Genomic DNA, 22,303 nt, shown 5'->3' with positions numbered 1-22,303 from the left:
GACAAAGACCTACACTTCAGTGGGAGGGAGTCAGCAAGGTTTCACCCATAGGAGGGAACAAGAGAGCTTAATTTAAACCTTAAAAACAAAACCCCACCCAAATACTTAAATCCAAAGATGTAAGTTTGGGTCAAAATTCTGTTCCAAAAAATTTTAGCTATATGCTAAACATCCTGGATAAGTAATCATTTTTGATCATCAGAATTTGCATCTGTTGTATTGGGGTAATAGTGCATAAATAGATGGTCAAAAAGGTTAGGTAAGATTATGTTCAGTGCTGTGTAAAGGATAAATATTATGGAAATGTGAAGAATTTTTATGGTTACCTAAAACTTGTTTCCTGCAAAAAATTATAGAAAGCTAGCATCTGGTTAAGAGGATTCTGTAGAATGTTCTGGACCTTTAATTTTCAAAGCCAAATCTATATATCTCTTTCTTTACCTTCATCCATGTGAGTCATAGTTATTGGATTCTGACTGTGGAACTCAGCACTAGGGATAATAAGAGAAACTAGACTAGATCCTTGCCTTTATGTAACTCATAGTCTAGTGACGAAGAGAGATGAATAAATAAGTAAATCCTTCTAAATTGTGTTGTACACTTTGGCAAGATGAACACCTTGGGAAAAGGAGAAAATGATTCAGGATAGGTGTGGGAAGGTCATTAAGAAACACACTTACACTGGTCCTTGAAGGAATTCTCCAGGAAGTTATAGAGGTCTAAAAGACATTTCTAGCAAAAAGAGAGCAGATTCTTTATTAAGATTACAGAAGGAACCCATGCATGTGTGGATTATGATTTTTTTTTTGCCCGAGGAAATGGGCAGACTTTTAACAACCCTGAGTTAGGAAAGACCATTGGCACTTGTAATCTTCACTTCAAACAGCAAGAGGACTTGAGAGGGAGTGGGGTCATAGAGGATCATGGCAGTGAGAAGAGTTGATTGTGACAAAACAGCACTCAGTACAGAAACCTGTAAACTTCTGTTCTTGTGTCCAAAATCTCAATTGCTTATGAATGGATAGAGGAGGCAACACTAGGGAGAGTTCTGAGCTCAAAAATCCAGTACCTATGTCCAGTGTGATGATGCAATCTAAGTCTAATTTGCTCTCAGAAGTCATTACATGAGATAATATAACAACAGGTGCACATTTCTATCACATGGACAGCTAAGAAAACTTTAGGTGCTTGGGGCCATTTTCAGATTGATCAAACAAAAATTTTTTGTGGTTATATCCAAGTACAGGTCTTATTCAAAACCTTCTCACATGGATTATAAGGTATAGCCATAGTGGAGAATCACAGCTACAAAATGAAAGTTACTAATACAATAGAGCCTGCCCACAGGTGTCCCAAGTCAACAACTCTATTCACTAATATATCCTTGCCCCAGACTAAGCAGCAATTGTTCACCCCAGTATCTACTGAGGAGACTGGGTGGGATGATTTTGTATGGAACCACCTCTTGATAGAGAACTGGAACTTTCTATCAGTTGCTGATATTGTATATTAAGATCTCCTATTATAATTGTGGATTTGCATACTTCTCCTTTCAATTATAACAACTTTTGCCTCATTTACTTTATACATTCATCATTGTTATGTCTTCCTAATAAAATGTCCCCTTTACTTTCATAAAAAGAATTCTCTTTATCTCTGCTAGTGCTCTGAGTCTTAAAATACAGGTATGATATTAATATAGCCACTCCTCTTTTAGGATCAGGCATTGAATGGGAAATATTCAGTTAGCCATTAGTTTTCAACCCATCTGTCCCTTTACTTCTAAAGTCCATCTTTTACACACATCATATGGTTGGGTATTGCTCTTTATAACCATTCTTAAATTTTTCTCCCTTTAACTGAAGTGTTTAGTCCATTTACGGTTAAGGTAGGTATTGATGTAGTTGCTCTTTGTTTTATGTTTGTCTCATTTTCTTTTTGTTCTTCTGTTCTTTTCTCAATTATTTTGGGTTAACAGAATATTTGATAGAAGTCAATTGCAGTGGACATCATTGGTTTTTAGCTATATCCCTTTACAATATTTTTATTTTTTTTTTTTTTGGTAGTGGTTCTTAGGGACAATTTTGTTTGTAAGAGGAATTTGGAAATGTCTGGAGACATTTGTGGTTGCCCCAACTGGAGAGTGTTACTGGCCTCTAGTGGGTCTATAGAGAGAGGCCAGAGATACTGCTAAATATCAAATAATGCACGGTCCCCCCACCTCTAGCAAAGAACTATTTGGCCCCAAATGACAGTAGAGGTTGAAGAATTGTTCAGTGAATTCTAATATACATCTTTAGTTTTCAAAAATAACATAAGGTTATCATTTCCTTTATGTAAAGAACCTTTAAATGTATCCTTCATTCTTTATGTTATAATCTTTGCTTTACATAATGTATGTATTTTAAAAAATTAAAATAACAAGTTATTTTATTTATTGACATATTGCCTATTCCTAGTGCTCTTCATTCTTTCTTGAATATCCAAGTTTTCATCTGGTATCATTGCTCTTGGGCCTGAAGGACATTATAATTTTTTTTTCTTTTTTGGTGAAGTTTTCCTGGTGATGAAGTGTCTTAGTTTTGTTTGTCTAAAAAAATGTTTATTTGATTTTTATTCTTGAAGAATATTTTTTTTTTTTGCTGGATATAGAGTTCTAAATTGACAATTGTTTTTCTTTTCATTATTTTTTATTCTAATTTGTTATATATGACAGAAGAATGCATTACAACTCATATTACACATATAGAGCACAATTTTTCATGTCTCTGCTTATATATGAAGTATATTCACACCATTTGTGACTTCATACATGTACTTAAGGTGTTGATGTCTATCTCATTCCACCATCTTTTCAACCCCTTCCCTTCCCCTCCCACCCTCTGCCCTATCTAGAGTTTGTCTATTCCTCCCATGCTCCCCCACCCTACCTCACTATTAATCAGCCTCCTTATATCAGAGAATTTGGTTCTTTGGGGATCGGCTAACTTCACTTAGCATTATATTATCCAACTCCATCCATTTACCTGCAAATGCCATAATTTTATTCTCTTTTATTGCTGAGTAATATTCCATTGGGTATATATACCACATTTTCTTTAGCCATTATCTACTGAAGGGCATCTAGGTTGGTTCCACGGTTTAACAATTGTGAATTGTGCTGCTGTAAACATTGATGTGGCTATATCCCTGTGGTATGCTGTTTTTAAGTCCTTTGGGTATAGACCAAGAAGTGGGATAGCTGGGTCAAAAGGTGGTTCCATTCCCAGTTTTCCAAGGAATCTCCATACTGCTTTCCATATTGGCTGCATCATTTGCAGTCCCACCAGCAGTGTATGAGTGTGCCTTTTTGTCCACATCCTCATCAACACTTATTGTTGTTTTTATTCTTGATAGCTGCCATTCTGACTGGAATGAGATGAAAAGATAGCCTCTTCAACAAATGGTGCTAGGAAAATTGGAAATCCATACACAACAAAATGAAATTAAAACCCTGTCTCTCACCATGCTCAACTCAAAGTGGATCAAGGACCTAGGAATTAAACCAGATACCCTTTGTCTAACAGAAGAAAAAGTAGGCCCAAATCTCCATCATGTCAGATTAGGCCCTGACTTCCTTAATAAGACTACTATAGCACAAGAATTAAAATCAAGAATCAATAAACGGGATGGGTTCAAACTAAAAAGCTTTTTCTCAGCAAAAGAAACAATCAGTGAGGTGAATAGAGAGCCTACATTTTGGGAGAAATTTTTTACCACACGTACCTTGGAAAGAATGCTAATCTCTAGGATATATAAAGAACTCAAAAAGCTAAACACACACAAAAAAAAATCCAATAATAAATGGGCCAAGGAACTGAACAGACACTTCTCACAAGATGATACACAGTCAGTCAACAAATATAAGAAAAAATGTTCAACGTCTCCAGCAATTAGAGAAATGCAAATCAAAACTACTCTAAGATTTTTTTTCATTATTTAAGAATAATATCATGGCATTTGCAGGGAAATGGATGACATTAGAGAAGATTATGCTAAGTGAAGTTAGCCAATCTCCAAAAAACAAATGCCAAATGTTTTCTCTGACATAAGTGGGGTGACTCAAAGTGGGGTAGAGAGTGAGAGCATGGGAGGAAAATTACCTCTAGATAGGGAATAGGGGTGGGAGGGAAAGGGAGGGAGAAGGGGAATAGCTAGGATTGTGGAAGGAGACGGTCATCATTATACAAGATACATATATGAAGATGTGATTTTAGTGTCAACTTACCTTATATGATAAATGGTGGTATAAAGGTGTATTAAGAATTGTATGCAAAAAAAATAAGAGATCTCATGTATAATGGCATAATTTGGCGTGAACATACTTTATATATAGAATTACAAAAATTGTGCTGTGAATGGATAATTATGAATGTAATGCACTCCACTATTGTTATGTATGTAAGAAAAAAAAAGCAAAGAATGGTGTACCACTGCAGCCTACTTTGGTTTTCATGAAATACTGAGAGTCATGAAATTTTGTTCCCCTATGAGTGGTTTCTTTTGGTTTTCTAGCTACATTTAATATTTTCTCTTTTATCTTTGGTTCTCAGCAGTTTAACCATGATTTGAATAAATGTAATTTTCATAATTATTCTTTTTTAAAAAAAATCTTTAGTTGTAGATAGATAAAATATCTTTATTTATTTGTTTATTTGTTTATTTATTTATTTATGTGGTGCTGGGGATCGAACCCAGTGCTCATGCATGTTTGGCAAGTGCTCTACTACTGAGCTACAACTCCAGCCCTTCATAACTACCCTTGAGGCTAGCTGAGCATCACCCCCAGCTTTGTTGATATATAATTGTTACATAAAAACTGTATATATGAAATCTGTACAACTTGATAAGTCTGGACACATGCATATACTCAGGATACCATCACTAAAACAAATTATAAACATATCTATCACCTTGGAAAGTTTCCTTGTGTCCTGTCCCTTTTACCCTCCTCAGATTTGCTCTGCCCTCTTGTTACTATGTTGCCCAGCAGATCTCTACAGTTTATTCATCTTGTAAGAGTGTAACTTTATCCCCCTTTGAGCAATGCTTCATTTTCCTCTGCCTGACTGCCCTGGAAACCCCTCTTCTGTTTTCTGCTTCTAGAAGTTTGACTATTTCAGCTACCTTGTGTTAGTCAGCTTTGTAGTGTATGACCAAATACAACTTTGAGAAGGGAAAGTTTATTTTGGCTCAAGGTTTCAGAGGTTTGATTCATGGTTGGTCAAGTTCATTGCTTGGGGCCCGAGGTTAGGCAGAATATCGTGGCAGAGGAATGCTATTCAGTACATGTTTTCCAGAGAAGCAGAGAGGGAAGAGGGCAAGGGGCCATAGGGAAGATGGCCTTTGGTTTGTGTTCACTATTGACATGGCTAATAAAATCATATCCAACTGAAAAAAATTGCCTTCCCAGGCATGCCCACAATGAACCACCTCCTCCAGCCTTGTCCCACTGGCCCACAGTTACCATTTAGTCTAGTCAAAGCAGGAGGGACTAGTTAGGTTACAGCTCTCCTAATTCAATAATTTTACCTCTGCCTAATTCTGTGTCAACATAGGAGCTTTGGGGGGACACCTCATATTCAAACCATAACATACCTTATGTAAGTAGAAACATGTAGTGTTTGTCCCTCTGTAATTGACTTATTTCACTTACTGTAATGTCTGCCAGGTCCATCCATGGGCTTGCAAATGGTAGGATTTTCTTCTTTTTAAGCACTGAATAATATTCTGTTGTATGTATATATGTATATTTCACATTTTCTTTTTTTCATTCATTTGTCCATGGGCATTCAGTCTATTTCCATAAATTGGTTATTGTCAATAATGCTCCCCTAAATATGGGAATGTTAATATCTTTTAGAAATCTTGATTTAATTATTTTGGAAACATACAGAAAAGTGGATATTTGGTAATTCTTGCTTTTTTTTTTTTTTTTTTGATGTTTTGAGGAAATGCCATTCTGTTTTCCATTGCAGTCAAACCATTTACATTCTTACCAACAATATTCACTAGTTCCAATTTCTCCATAAGCTTGCCTGTGTTTGTCATCATTGTGTGGATCTCAGGTGTTTCCTAAAAGCTCATGTGTTAAAGGCTTGATTCCCAATGCAACAATGTGTGGGCATGGGGAAGCTCTTTAGGGCAGTGACTGGATCATGAGGGCACTGATCTCATCGATGGATTAATCCACTGAGGGGTTTGTACTTGAATGAAGTATTGAAAGGTGGTAGAATTCACAGGAGGTGGAGTCTAATTGGAGGAAGTAGGTCACTTGGGTGTGTCCTAGAACGGTATATCTTGTCCCCATTCCTTCTTTACTTTCTTTCCCCTTCCTGGCTTGAGGTGAACAGCTTTTCTCTGCCATCTCTTTGCCATGATGGTCTGCCTCACCACAGGCCCAGTAACTATGGAACCAGACAACCATGGACTGAAACCTCTGAAATTGTGAGCCAAAGGAAATCTTTCTTCTTTTAAGTTGATTTTTTCAGTTATTTTGTCACAACAACTAAAAGCTGCCTAAAATATTTAGGATTTTTAAAAAAATAATAGCTATCCTAATGAATGTCAAATGTTATGTTTTGTGGTCTTGATTTGCATTTACCTTAAAGTTGGTAATGCTGAGCACCTTTTCATATATTTATTGACTATGTGTGTATATCTTTAGGGAGATGTGTATTCACATTTTTGCCCATTATTTATATAAATTTTTGCGGCTATTGGTTAGTAAGCATTCCTTATATATTTTAGAAATTAATGCTTTGTTCAATACATGGTTTGAAAATATTTTCTCACATGCTATAGATGGACTTTTTTCTGTATTCTTTCCTTTGCTGTACAGAATTTTTTGTTTTGATGTAGGTTATTGAGTTTGAAAAGTCAAATTTATGTTTTTGACCAAATAGGAAAGAGTTTCTGCAATTATTTCTTCAAATTGTTTACCATCCTCTTTTGTTTTCTCTTTTTTGTGGCACTTCAATTTTAGGAATGATTTTTTTTTATTGATCATTGAGGAGTTATTTATTTTATTACTTTCCCCCCTTTCCTTAAATTGGATAATTTCTTTTGATTTATCTACTGATTCTTCTTTTGTCTTAAATGTACTAGTCAGTGCATCTAGTTACATATTTTATTTTTAACAGCTTTACTGAGATTTCACTGAAGTATAATAAGATGCACATATTTAAGGTATTTAATTTCTAAATTTTACATCCATGTACACCCGTGAAACCATCATCATGATCAAGATCATGGACACATTCATCATTTCTAAGGCCTCCCCATACTCTTTTGTAAAATCTCTTCTTCATCAGTCCACCAGGAAGCTGCTGATCTGCTTTATGTCATTATAGAAGAGATTGTATTTTCTGGAATTTGATATAAATGGAAAAATGCTATCTATTCTTTTGTTTTCTGTATCTTTCACTCACAATCATTATGTAATTCTTCCATGTTTTCGTGTGTAGAATATTTCATTCATTTTCAATGTACAGTTGTACTCTATTGCAAGAATACATCATGTGTTTTGCATTCATCTATTGAACACTTGATTCTGGGGGTTTTGGTGATTTCACATAAAATTGCTGTGAACATTTATGCACAAGCCTTTGGATAAAAATAGGCTTTCATTTTCCAGGGGTAAGTGAAATAAGTAGGTGCATGTTTGATGTATACATAGCATGTGCATTTAAAAATTTTTAAGAAATATAAAACTGTTTGCCAAAGTGGTTGTTCCATTTTACATTGATTGGGTGTATCTGAGAGTTCCTGTTGCTCTGTATCTTCACCATCATTTTGCTATGAGATGGTAATTATTTTCAATTTTAGCTATTCTAGTGGATATGTAGTGTACAACCTGTAATTTGCCTTCCTGTTCTCTTAACAGTGTCTTTGAGAGGTGAAAGTATTTTATTTTAGATAAATTCTCATTATCATGATTTTTTTCCTTTTATGGATTCTAATTTTGGTGTCATATTTAAGGTATTTTTGCTTAACTTAAAGTAAAAAAGGATTTTCTCTAATCCTTTTTTTCCAAGAGTATTATAATTTTAGATTTTATATTTATTTCTATGACCCAATTTTTGTATATGATATGATCAATATGATTTCAGTCTATGTGATTAACGAATTAAGATTAATTAATTGATAAATGTATATGTATGTCTAATTGTTAGAGTACCATTTTTGGAAATATTATACTTTTTAAGTTGATTAATTTTAAATGTTTGTTACAAATCACTTGAAAATTAATGTGTGAATCCATTTCTGGACTCTATTCTGTTATATGTATTTGATTATCTTGTTGCCTATATGATACTGTCATAATTATAACTTTAATCTATATTTGGGGTCTGGATGTTTCCCAAATTCCCATGTATTAAATCTTGGTCCTTCATTTGGTGCTATTGCAAGGTGATGAAGGGAAGTGGGATCTAGTAGGAGACTTTATGTCATTAATGATATGTCCTTGAAGGGGACTATGGGACACTGGCTTCTCTCTGTTTGCTTTCTTGCGATCATGAGGTGAGAAGCTGCACTCTACCACATGCTCTCTGCCATAATTTGTTACCTTACCTCAAGCCCAAAACCAATGGGATCAATTAATTATGAACTTAAACCTCCAAAACTGTGAACTCAAATAAACATTTATTTTTTTAAGTTGATTATCTCAGGTATTTTTTATAGTAATGTAAAGCTAACTAATATACCTTAAAATAAATCTTGAAGTCAGGTAGTATTAAGTTTTTCAACATTGATCCTCTTAGTTATTTTGGTATTCTATGTTCTTTAAGTTCCCATATGAATTTTGGATCTTCAATCTAATGCTCTCCCAACTGAGCTATTTCTGCCAAATTCTTGAATTAACTTGGCAATTTAAATCTATTTCAATTTTGATTGGAATGGTGTTAAATCTATAGACAAATTTTTAAGAGAATTGAGATCTTAAAAATATTGAATTTTTCTACCCAAGAAACAATAGTCGTCATTTATTTAGGTTTTCTTCAATTTATTGTAGCTATATTTTGTAGCTTTTAATGTGTAAGTATTGCTTTTGTTTTGTCAAATTTGTCTCTAAATGTGTCATAGATTTGGTTGTTATTGTAAATTATGTAGTTTTTTTTTAAATTTAATTTCTGATTACTTATTGTGAGCAAATGGAATTGATTTAAAAAACATTTAGCTCATATCCTATAACATACAAATTGTAGTAGGTTTTTCTTTTTTCAGGTTCCATAGGATTTTCTACATAGGTATTTGCAATACCTGCCCAGTGAATATAGGCATCCTTGATTTATGATTATTTGATTAGTTTTTTGGACTTTGTGATGGTGTAGATGCTACACACATTTGTTGAGTAGAAACTGGATTTCAAAGTTTGAGTCTGGTTTTTTTCCCACGCTGGTGAACCACAGTACTCTGTGATGCTGGACAGCGGCAGTAAGTCTCAGGCCTCAGCCATGCACTTATGAGGGGAAGCGACCAGTACTCCCAGGTGCTGTGCTGTTAGCTGCAACATTTCATGGGTTAAGTGTATATTAACTGCATTTTGTCTTATGATAGTTTAGATTTACAAATTTTTTTGAGGGGGCATTACCCTATCACCAGTCAAGGAGTGTTTATATTTTTATTTCAGATAATTTTAGTTTTCAGTTCTATAATTTCATTTGGTTCTTTTTATAGTTTCTTTTTCTCCTTCTATTTTCTCTTTTTATTTACTTGGTGAATATTCTTCTGTATGTCGTCAAGCATAGTTATAACCATTGATTTAAAATTCATTCTCCTCCCCCACCACCATTGTCAACATGTGGGATTATCTCAGGGTCAACCTCTATTTTAATGTTTTTAAATATATCTAATATTTCAAACAGTCTATAGTTTTGTCCGCAGGAGGGGGTGGTCCACTAGGAGACACTTGGTCATTGTACTTCAGGAGCGGACTGCCTAGTTGGAGGGAGAGGAGTCAAACACAGGGAGGAGCCACAGAATGACTCCAGAAAGAGGGCCTGACTCACCCACGTATTTATTTATCCAACAAACATTCTTTGAGCATCTGCTCTGGGTAGGGCACTTCTCAAGGCACGAGATAACATAATGCTGGCTGAACATATGTATTCTATAGTCATTCTAACTAAGAGATAATTTGGAATAAGTTGGCTTCAGAAGGGATTTAGGGAAAAAAAACCCAACAAAACCAGGATTAGTTTTCTCGAAGAAGGGATAAAAGTGGCCTACATTTGTGCTTTCCAATATGGTCCCTCAGCCACATATGGCTACTGAGCATTTGAAATGTGATTGGTCTGAAGCGCAGTGTGCTGTAAGTATAGAATACACTCCAGATTTTAAAGACTTAGTATGAGAAAAGAATTTGGAAGCTCTAATTTATACTTTTTAAAAAATGTACTGTTTTGGATATATTGGGTTGAAAAATTATATTATTACAACTAATTTTATCTATTTCTTTTTTACCTTTTAGAGACACTTGCTAGAAAACTTGAAGTCACATATATGTCTCAATTTCTTTTATTGGACAGTAGTGGGCTCAGCAAAATTTTTCTTTAAAAGGTCAGATAGCTAGTATGTTAGACTTTGCCGGCCATATGCTCTCTGTTGTAACTGGTGATCATCACAGTGCAAAAGAAGCGCAGATAATACAAAAATGAGTGACTGAAGTTATGGTATTATAAAACTTCATTTATAGACATTGATATTTGAATTCAGAAAATTTTCATGTGTTACAAAATTTAATTCTGTTCATGACATCCCCCCTCCCAATGATTTAAAAATATTAAAAAAATGTTTTTAGTTTGCCTGACACAAATAACCAGGTGGTAGGCTGGATTCAACCTGTGGGCAATTGTTTGCAATACTGGGTTTAGATCATTATTTTGAGGGACTCCAGAAAAACAAATCTTTAGAAAGCATCATGTTAAATAAAACTTGAGGAAGGCCGAATCATTGCTTGCAGTTCTTCATTATACCCTGCATTGCAATTACATATCCATGCCTTTTCCTAGGTGACTTTGAAGTTCCAGGTACCAGAGGGCCTGAAGTATACTTTTCCCTCCCTTTGATATTGGTTAATGCAATGTAGGCAGAAGTGACTGTGTGCAGGTTCCAGGTTGGGGCTTCAGAGGATTGTGTGTTTCCATTCCCCTTCTTGACATTTCTATTGTTATCATAAGGCAAGTTTCCACTGGATTTTGTTGCCATTTTAGCCTGCCTCCTAAATGAAGCACATGTTAAATAGAGCAGAGTCCAAATTTCAATTGAGATATGTCAAGCACAGTTGATCTGCAGGTTGAAGCAGTTACCTAGTCATGCCCAACACAGATCCATAACTTACCCAAATATCAGAGAGAATAATATTTGTTCTGTGTTACAAAGATTCTGTGATTGTTCATTACACAGCATTTGCTGACCACTACAAATTCTATTTTCATTTTCTTTTCCTCTATCTCATTTTAAAAAAAATCTTCTCATCTTCCTTTATCAGCAAATGCTGGGCATTTACCTGCCCATTGGAAATGACACCATGGCTGCTGCATTCCTGTGGCATTTGCTTCTAGGATTTTTCAGCTTCAGCTAGTGTTTATTCCATACTGACAATGGGAGAAAGATGGCCTGTTTATCTAGACACAATGGAATTTAGAAATGACTCAAATCTAATTTTACTCACTTCTCCATTCCCAAGTTACTCTTTCTGCTTCCTTTGGTTGTTTTTCAAATCATTTCCCACTGTTTGTTTTTAATTTATGCTTTATTTTAATTATTTAATAGGTGGCATCTGTGCAGCGCCTGTCATTCATTGAGCAGTTTGTTTTCCGCTTATGCAATCACAAAAGTACTTAGTCTGATGCTTCATTGGTGCCACCTTTCTCCAGGCTGCAGACCACAGCATTCTGCCTTCTTCCTGAGTACGCTGGAAGGACAGGATCCTTGGAGGTCACTAGGGTCCTCTTCTAAGCCAGGACCCAAGCTGTGCCTGAGTGTATGAATGGGCAAGTCAAGTGGCTTCTCTTCTTCCTGTTTGTGACTAAAAGCATGCTTTCTTACATGTCCCCAAGTAACACAACAAGGATGACCTACTCAATGACTGGTGTTAGGGACCAGTGCCCAAACTATTGGTCTTCCCAAGCCATATCGTCTTTCCATTCTGGGCTGGGTCCACTGGATTGTTGATTCAAATGTGGATCCATAAACAAATCTATAGAGTTTCTGCTCAGCTCATCCCCACACATCTACTCTAGAAGACATGTCAGTTCTGAGCCAGGATATATAGATTCCATAGAGAGTAAGAAGTTAAAGGAGATGGAGAAGAGACTTCTAGAGAATAATTAGTGAAATAATAGCAACAGCACGAAAGCTATCATTCCAACATTCCAAAGGATGTTTACCACCTTCACAGTTTAGAATGAGTCCATCCCGTGGTTTCTTTGACAATATCATCTAATTTGGGGACCTCGGTTTCCTCATCTGTAAAATAGTTTCCCTTGATAATACAGCCTCTTAATGCTTTTCTTCCCAGGCACTGGATGAATTTGAAATATTGTCAAATCTATAGTCTTATTTTTTTTCTATTCTGCCGCAGTCCGGCTGCAGCAAAATAACCGGGGTTGGGGGGCGGGGGTGACGAGCAACTTGTGTACATTGATACAGCAGGAGTGGGAGCCGTTTATTGTAGGACAACAGAGGTATTTATACATTCCACACAGCTTATCTTAATTAACATGAACTAGATACAGCAGTCAACCAATAAGGAATCTCCACACTTAATGGCTCGATGGCGTTACTTCACAAACCACTCCCCCTGGCATTTTGCCAGGTGCCATCCAGACTTGTTTACAGACCCTAACATTTCTCTGGAAAAATGCCAGGCGCCATCCTGACTTGTTTACAGACTCTAACACTATTCTACTTGTCTTCCTTCTATTTAATTATTTTTTAATTTGATGCTTTGTAGATATTCATAAAGGTGGAATTCACTGTGGTCTATTCATACAAGTGCACAGAATAATTTCATCAACTCTTAGAACTTGAAGAAGGGACTAACATCTTGCCAATACCTTGTGTGAAATCTGTTGTGGTTTCTGAGTTATTCCTGGGGGTCCGTTCCTTTGGATTAGACCCTGAAGAACTACTCCCCGGGTAAGTATTGAGATTTCACCTGTCACTTTCACCTTAGTGAGATCAGGGTGTAAGAGGCAGTGGCTGGCTCCTTTGCACCATCTGAGCAGGGCGTACCATGGGAGCAGGTGGGCAGTGTGTGTGGGGAAGAGCATGAAGCCAGAGAACTGGCAATGCAGACATATCTGACTGGATTATAAATGAAAGAAGAACACAGTAGGAGGAATGAATGTAAGAAGCTGTTTTGGGCTCTAGAAGGTTCCTTGGAGCCAAGCAGTAGGGTTCCCAGATAGACCAGAACAGTCTGCCCTGGAACAGATTGCAGCTGAGCTGGGAAAACGATACCCGGGAAGCAGCGGGAACCAGAAAGAGGGACTCTTGCCTGGGCTCCCAGCCTCTACTCTTGGCTGTGCCCAGGCAGCTCTGCGGAGCAGTCCATGTGAACATTATGCAACTTGCATCAGACGATGGCTCTCCCTGAAGCCCTTCTCCCATCCCACTGAGAACAGAGCCAATGTGTGCTCCCCGTTGTCTGCAGGCGCTCCTCCATCAAACTCCGTCTCATTTCTTTCTTGTCTCCTTCTTTGCTCACAGTTTTCCAACTGCTCCAGCCACAACTTTATTCGTTTAATGCACCATGTAAACTCCTGCCTCAGCCTGGCCCTAGCTGTGCCTCGCCCCAGGGACTTCTCTTTTCAGATGTTAACATCACTCATTTCTCTACTTCATTTAGGTCTCTGCCCAAATGTCACCTCCTCAGACCCTCAGTCACTGTCTATCCCTTCATATGACTTTAATTTTTCTTCAAAGCATCATGGCCTCACATTGTGTATCTTCTTATTTCTTCTTAGTCTGTCTCCTCATTGGAACACAGGCTCCTTAAAGAAAGTCTTGCCTGTCTTGTTCTCTGCTGTGGGTCTGGTGTCGGGAACAATGCCTGCTATGTGCACATTCTCTAAAGGACTGAATGAATGGGTGAGCAAGTGACTTGAGTGTCTGGTTGTAAGATACAGATCATGTGCATTTAGGAATCTGTGGCTCATTGAAATTTCAGTTAGCTGGTTGAACACTTGCATAGACAGATAAATGGGTAGATAGAATCTAATACTCAGTGTTACTGATATCGTACAGAGAGAGATGGTATGAAAGAATGAATGGAAGAGATCATTATAAGAGTATTTTTCTACCTGTGACACAAGGAAATAGATGACAAGCCAACATAAGGAATTGTTTTTGACTTTCAGAGGAAAGAAATGCATCCCCGGCCTCTACAAGGTTTCAATAATCTGTAAGTAGGGCTTCTTAGAGAGAGCTTTCTTTCTTTCTTTTTAAAGATTTGTTCATCAAATAGAGTCAGTGAACTCTAATGCTCTTTCACGATTCTTGGCCATTTCTCGCCTCTCATTTTCACTGTAAAGCACCATAATTTAAAATTCATGTTGATCTTGGCTCTTTTTTATTGTGTTTCTTCTCTTCTAGCTCCCATTATTTGTACCTGGAAAAAAAATTCTTTAAACAGCAACATCAGATATTGGTATCAGCTCTAGGGTGGGAGAGGTGGCAGGTGCTTCTCGACCAGATTGGACTTCATTCTTGTAGAGACGCTGGCTTCTAGCAAGTGTAGTCAAGGAAGGCTTCCTGGAGGAGGCAGGACTTGATCTGGACGCTGACAGACATCTACTGACGGAAAGAGAGGAAGGGAAGAAAGTTAGGAACATCATTGCCAGAAAAAGGCTCCCAAACCCAGAAGCAGCAATAGTACCCCTCCTCTATGGCAAGTCCTTTCCTGGGCCACTCTGCAGAGAAGTGGGCAACATGACACAGCCCTCCTCCCACCTCCTGGCACTGAGCTTCCTGAGGAGTCTCTCTGTTCAAGGGAGCAGCCACCTAGATTTGGAATGGCACTTTTTGGGACACATGTCCAGTGAGCACTAGCACCTTCCCAAATTCAAGTCTTTGGAGCTGTCAAAGTCCTGCCTCCACCATCCGCGCCCCTCCCATCATGCTCTAAGGAGCAGGAAGGGAGGAAAGACACAAACCCGGCAAATTGGATAGAAGTGAACTGCAGCCAAGTTGATTCAGATATGCACAGAAGTGAGCTAAGGAAGGGGGTCTCGGAAGTGAAACTGGGGTAAACGGGGAGCAAATTGCTGGAATGAACATCAAAAGTAGATATTGTTTAAAAAGGCATAATAAAAAATGTGAGTGTCTGCTCTCTCCAACTGTCACACACTTAACTGCACTTGGAATGAACATGTGCATTGGATCTGGGAGTCTTAGGGAAAGGGAAGTGGTGCTGATAAATGAGCCTATGACCCAGTGTGAAGAGGACACATTTTCTGGTACTGGCAGGTACCTGCAGCTACTGGATGACCAAAATTAACTTAGTCATTTAGTCTCAAGACCTATAGAAAACAGAGAATAAATATTGACCCTTGCTCCCTAAAAGGCACAGACTTTAGCCTTATTGAAGGAACTCTTCTCAAAAAACTATCATCTATACTGTATAGGTATACTATTAAATCAGCTGGTTTGTTAAGCTGTTTAACCAGGTAAAGAATATTAAAATACTTATCTTGGTTTCTGTAATTTCTCAGAGCTGTAAACACCACAGAAGAGAACTTGTCAATCATCTTTGGGCTGCTATGGATGAAGGCACTGGGTGGAGACAGCAGTCTGTAACTAAACAAGACACCTGAAAACTCTGGGCTCTCTTGTGACTTGATGGTATTTCTCAGAGTGGATCCCAGAGCTGACTCAGAGGCAGCTTTCCCACTGGGTGTGTGGGTGGACTAATTAAGCTGCTGGGCTCCGTGGAGGATTGTCACCAGTCCCTTCCCTTGTGTGACTATGGAAGGCGGAAAGCTCATTTGGGGATAGCCCATGTCATAGGGTTCATGCCAAAAATCCATTTGTTTTTCTGCTCCAATGATTTTGTCAACTTTGGGGGTCTCTGAGGAAGTGTCTTATGAATAGGGCTTCTCCTGTCTGCCAGGGCTCTGAATAAGTTACAGATGGCAGAGTAAAAATGGAGGTCAAATTTATCACTGCTGATAGCAAAATTGGAGGTCATGGTTCTATTAACCAAATGGGTTTATTAATTTGAAGCCCCAGAATCAGGCGACTCATCCTCCCAGTCCAGACAGTGGGGCAAGGCTTCATCCTGAGGAAGGGCTCCCAGGTCAGAATTTTGGGAGAACACCTGCTTTCCGTGGCTGGCTCCCATAGCTAGTGAAGTCAAAGCACCCTCAGTCATTTTTCTCAAATTCACTGATACAATGAGTTGTGCGGGAGAGGGAAAGATCAATGTGTCTCAGTTACGTAGTTCCCTCCACTAGAAGCTTCCTCCATTCTTAGATTCCTTGTAGAGCAAGCCTCCGCTTGCTGGAAGACAAGCTCTCAGCCATATCTGGTCAGTATATCCATCCTTTCTGTCCTGCAGCCTGCCCAGTTCTTAAATCAGACAGAGCTGCTTCATCTTTAACCTACTGTGTTAAACATTGGTGCTCATGCACCAAACGCAAATAGAGGGATACAGAGCAGGAAGGTAGCTCTTAGCTCCTCTCTCCACTGTGTTTCCTGAGCCGTCTACCATGCGATGGCCTGATATTACCTCCCATTTATGGGAAGGCATCAGTCTTCTAAGGGACCTCCTGGAATTCTCTCTCCCACACTGTAATTCACACTGCATGCCATCACGGGACTAATGTTCTAAAAACACCACTCTCCCCAAGTCACTCAAACTCGCTGAGCCTCCATTTCCTCATTGCAAAATGGATATGCTTATGTTTTCCCTGCCTGCTTGCCTCACGTTGTTGTTGAAAGGATCAAAAGTAAGAATTTTTGCATCTATATTCATCAAGGATATTGGTCTGAAGTTTTCTTGATGTGTCTCTGTCTGGTTTTGGTATCAGGGTGGTGCTGGCTTCATAGAATGAGTTTGGCAGCGTTCCCTCCTTTTCTAGTTCATGGAATACTTTGAGGAGAACTGGTACAAGTTTTTCTTTAAGGTTCTGGTAGAAGTCGGCTGACAATCCATCCGGTCCTGGGCTTTTCTTTGTTGGAAGGCTTTTGATAGCTGTTTCAATTTCATTACTTGATATTGATCTGTTTTTCTATATCCTCATGGTTCAATTTGGTAAGTCATATGTCCCTAGGAATTTGTCAATATCTTCAAGAATTTCTAGCTTATTGGAGGATAAGTTTTCAAAACAGTTTTGAGATTTCATCTTATTCCAGTCAGAATGGCAGTTAACAAGAATATAAGTAACAATAAATGTTGGCGAGGATGTGGGGAAAAAGATCCACTTATACACTCTTGATGGGACTGCAAAGTAGTGCAACTACTCTGGAAAGAAGTATGGAGATTCCTTTAAAAATCTAGGAAAGGAACCACCATTTGAACCAGCTATCCTACTCCTTGGTATATATCCAAAAAATTTAAAATCAGCATACCATAGTGACTCAGCCACATCAATGTTTATAGCAGCGCACTTTACAATAGCCAAGCTATGGAGCCAGCCTAGGTGCCCTTCAACAGATGAATGGATAAAGAAAATATGGTACATGTACACAATGGAGCATTACTCAGCCATAAAGAAGAATGACTTTGGGCTGGGGATGTGGCTCAAGTGGCAGCGCACTTGCCTGGCATGCGTGAGGCCCGGGTTCGATTCTCAGCACCACATACAAACAAAGATGTTGTGTCCGCTGAAAACTAAAAATTAATATTAAAATTCTCTCTCTCTCTCTCTCTCTTAAAAGAAGAATGACTTTATGGCATTTGCTGGTAAATGGATGGAAACTGAAGTCTATCATGCTAAGTAAAATAAGCCAGTCCCCAAGAGTCAAAGGCCAAATGTTTTCTCTGATATGCAGAAGCTAATCTAAAGTGGGGAGGGGGCTTGTATAAAAAATAGAAGAAAGATCAAGGAATAGATGAAGGGGAATTAAAGGAAGGGAGGAGGGATAGGGTAGGGAACAGCAGTGGAGTGAATCTGACTGAGGTTTCCTATGTACATATATGAGTACATATATGAATCCCTCTCAGTGAATCTCACTATAATGTACATCCACAAACACTAATTAAAAAAAAACAGTAAGTAAACAGCAGAAAGATTACCAGAGTAGAGGGAGGGAAACAGGGGGAGGGAGGAGGGGAGGAAAAGGGGAAGTACTGGGGACTGAATTAGAGCAAATCTTATTCCATGCTTTTATAATTATGCCAGAATGAATCCTGATGTTATGTATGACTAAAAAGAGCCAATAAAAGATATGGGATACTTTCAAAATAAGTTCAGAAAAGCCACGAGGGAAAAGTGCCTGTCAATGGGATGTGTTGTGCATGAGAAGTACCAGTCCACCTGGGGTCCGCCCTCCCCCTGTCTAGATCAGGTGTGTGCCACTGACCTGCGTGTTCCCAGCCTCTGCGAGCAGGCACACTCCTTTCCCTGGGTTCCTGTTTCCTTTCCTATCTGTCCTTCTGGGAAACCTTCCCTGACCACTCTATTCTCCAGATCTCCCTCTTCCTGGTCCTGTAGTTGGAATAAATGGTTCAGTTGTGGCTACACACTAAAAAGAAAGACCCAGACAGCTTTTAAATGATATGGCTACCTGCACTTCCTCCAATTTCAAATGAATTGAAATATCTTGAGGTGGGGCCAGGCTGACTGTGTTTCTTAAAAGCTCTTTAGTGGCCCTAATGTCCAGCCAGGGTAAAGAAGCCACTCAGCCCTGAATTCTTTGGTCTCATGAGAGCACCTTTCCCCTAATTACTCAGAACGCTCCATGAGCAGAGGCCCTGCCCGTCTCCTGATGTCTTCTGCGGTGCTTTTTGCCTCTCTAGTACACGTCTTGCTTCTATAGATTGAATTATCAAATTTGCTTCAGGACACATTCTTCTGCCCCCTCCTCCGGACCCCCATGTCTGAACTCAATAACCATTAGTCAGTCCTGTGGGTGGCCATAGCGTGAATCCCATTTATGCCCATTAGTGGAATTTAAATATGTCACGCGTGCTTGATGGACTGGTGGGGGGAGTCACCAAGAAGACCCTCTGTCTCAGCAGCCAATCAGCCTCCTTCTTGAGATAGGTTTCATTTTGTGGGAGCGGGAGTCAGGAAGAAACAGAAATAAGTGCTTTGAATCAAACATCCGGAACTAACATTAGGAGGCCACGGTGAGGCCTTTTCATGAAAAAAAAAAAAAAATCTGCTCATAGGAGTTCAGGGACTGGGTCCCTAAAGACAAGTGTTTTTAGTGGTGACAGTACAGATTTACACTTAATTAAACAGTGGTCACTGACCTCCCCTCAGGCTCTGAGCCCACTGTTCCCACTTTGCCACCAGCAAGTGGATAGGGTGGTTTCTCAAATCCTTCTGGTGACTTGATGGTTCCAATTATGGAAGGCAGCCATCATCCCTCAGAGCTCAAGAAGGGAATTTCACCAGAGACACTCACAATTGCATTTATTTCTCAGATACCACTCACCTATGGACACAGGAGACATGGAGCACGTGGGCGATTATCCGCCCACTCCTCTGCTGGGCTCATCGTGGGGGTTGACCTGGGTGTGGTAATTCTTTTTGCCTGACCTGCTCCACACGCCCTCAGGTGGGCTGCAGTGTTAATGGAATGGGCCATTTCATCTCTGTTGTTCTTCTGTATAAATCACAACATTATGCACCAGGTCTTCAGCTTTCTCAGAGACTTCTGGAGCACCTGTTGCATTTAGTTTCCCTCCAGGGTCTCTCTGGGCTGTCCTTGATGCTGTGGCTTCAGGCCTCCTCTTTCCTGGGTGCTTGTTTTCTGAGAAACCTTGCTCTGACTTGTGAACAAAACACCAACTTGATTGTATTGTTCTTCTGCTGCTGGACATTTAGTGTCTTTTCACAGATACAAAAACCTCTGGCTGTCCACTGTACTCCTATCCACCCTCACCTATCACTCTTTAAATCTCACTCCTAATCAGTCTTTGGCATAAACTCAATAGCAGGCTCCACTTGACAGGCTCCTTGCTGACAGTGACTCAGGCAGCTTAGAATGTCAATAGTGTCTGCTCCAGATGTCGTCCCTTATCATACCTGGACCCCCCTGTATCTAACGAGTGCCTGAGTTTTGAGATCAGGGTCTAATAGTGAAGATGGTGCTATGGACTCTGGAGTGTTATAGTTGAGTCCAATCTTTGTTCACTAGTAGGATTCAAGCATATCGGAGTGGGTCGGACAAACGTTCCTTGGTTTAGTGAACATTTCCCAGCGTTGGACTCTCAGTCTCCTGGTGACTCAAAGATTTTGAGCTTGTGTGACACTGCCATCAATACTCTTCATTTGTCCTGGCATTGCACATGTGGTCTGTGATAATTACAGTATATGCCACCTGTCACATCCCAGATGCATGAGGGGTGGCACGAGAGCATTTCTGCTTTTGTGGGATGCTTTTCAAAATTCATTTATTTCAATAATTTCTCCTCCCTCTCTCAGGGTCAGTTGGCACATCTGCGGAGACTGCGCTGTTTGCCTCCTGGCACCGGGGATTGTTGAGGACACCTGGTTCCTTCCTGTTCGGCACAGAGGGAGAGGCATGGGGGTCTGTGGGCTCAGCAGCAAGCATCTGAGTGTCATGGAGACGTTTCAGCAAGTGTGCTGGGGAGACATATGCTGAGAGTTATTTTTCCAGAGTTGGGAACAGAGCCAGAGTGCTTTATTTCATTCATTCCTTTGTTCAACAAGATTTAGGTTACTAGTGTGCGTCTTTCCTTGTTTGGAGAGCTATGTGGGGGGTAGGGAAGACAGAGTTTTATAAGATCTCTTCCCTCAAGCACGGAAGGGAACAACACACACACACACACACACACACATGAGGGAGAAGAATGTAGCACCAGATGCTCATTAGGCTGGGTGAGGGGGCTGTCAGAGCTGACCTCCGGAAGTTGCCATGATTGAGTCTTCAGCCTTATATTCATTCAGAGGCTGAGCCTAACTGGCTTAGCTGTGAGCATTCAGCACAAAGAAGGAAAAGGAATATTCACGCTTATGTTGAATACCAAGACCTGAGAATGGAGAAAATAGAGGTCTATCTGTTTTGCATCAGTGTTCCAAGACTCAGGCATACTTTATTGAATGCCTTTTGAATGTAGCCTATGGTTTCTGGGGCTCTGGCCTAGAAAAAGATATATTTGCTGCAAATAAACATTCTTTTGGAAAGAAAAGCAAGAGCTTCATTTATCCAATGCCATGGGACTTCAGCTTTTTGAGGGAACAGGAAAAGTCTTCCATCCATGACTGCACGGGCAGGGACACTGCTGGGCAGGGAGGTGTGGAAAGGAGGAACTCACTCCATGGACTGAGATTTGGGTTGGTTACTGATTCATGTAAACATTTTTGTTTGGTGTGAGGGAAAGAGGTCTGGATGCTGAACCCAGCTAGGGTGAGCTATGCCAGTGGGTCAGGCAAAAGGGACTTTAGTCGGCAGCCTTATTCAGTGGCTCTTATACTCCCCATAGGGTACAAGTTTACTAGGGAAATAGGGAGGAAGAGGCCAATTTCTTGGGCTGCATTTTTAAATGGACCCCCATGTTCTGGGAAAGTGCTTGTTTTGGTAGCATAGACACTGGAAGTGGAAGGATCTAGGGAAGATGAGCATGGCCCCTGCATAAGGATGGCATCCACCTGTCCTGGAAGAGATAGAGGTGAGCATTCTGTTCCTGGCACTGGGAAGTAAGTCTCTAAGGGGTATCTAGTTTGTGATCTTTTATTCAAGTGTATAATCTGCTTGCCTCTATCTTTGGGAAATTACTTCTATTTAGTGCATTTAATTGCTGAAATTGCTGCGGATTTGCTGCATTTAAAAAAAAATTCATCATGAAAAGATTGACAGTAAAATGTTTAGCAGGTGAAAATAATCTTCACAGATTCACAGACCCACTTCCATCTTGTAAAGACTGAATTTCAAGGCCCAGGAAACAGCTGAGAAGCTATTGATTTTTTTTTCTTTTGTCCATGGAAAGAAAATAATCGAAACCATAACAAACATAGGTATGCATTTTTGAACAACTACAAAGTGTTAAGCACTCAGAATTTTATATCAAATAGAACAAAGATGAAGAATCTGTGATCCTGCTCCCTGAGGACCCTGACTC

The 22,303-nt window shown here is 39.4% G+C and overlaps 1 non-coding gene across 1 annotated transcript; it reads left to right on the top strand.

The window, feature by feature from the left end:
• The first annotated feature begins 21,750 nt into the window (after positions 1-21,750).
• On the top strand, positions 21,751-21,859 carry LOC143380820 (U6 spliceosomal RNA). Its single transcript, XR_013088697.1, has one exon. It is a non-coding gene; the product is annotated as a U6 spliceosomal RNA (small nuclear RNA).
• Positions 21,860-22,303: the final 444 nt, after the last annotated feature.

Source organism: Callospermophilus lateralis, chromosome 14, assembly GCF_048772815.1.
Source record: "Callospermophilus lateralis isolate mCalLat2 chromosome 14, mCalLat2.hap1, whole genome shotgun sequence".
NCBI classification, from domain to species: domain Eukaryota; kingdom Metazoa; phylum Chordata; class Mammalia; order Rodentia; family Sciuridae; genus Callospermophilus; species Callospermophilus lateralis.
Note: the sequence above shows the minus strand (reverse complement) of the source record. Positions and strands in the feature narration are given on the sequence as shown.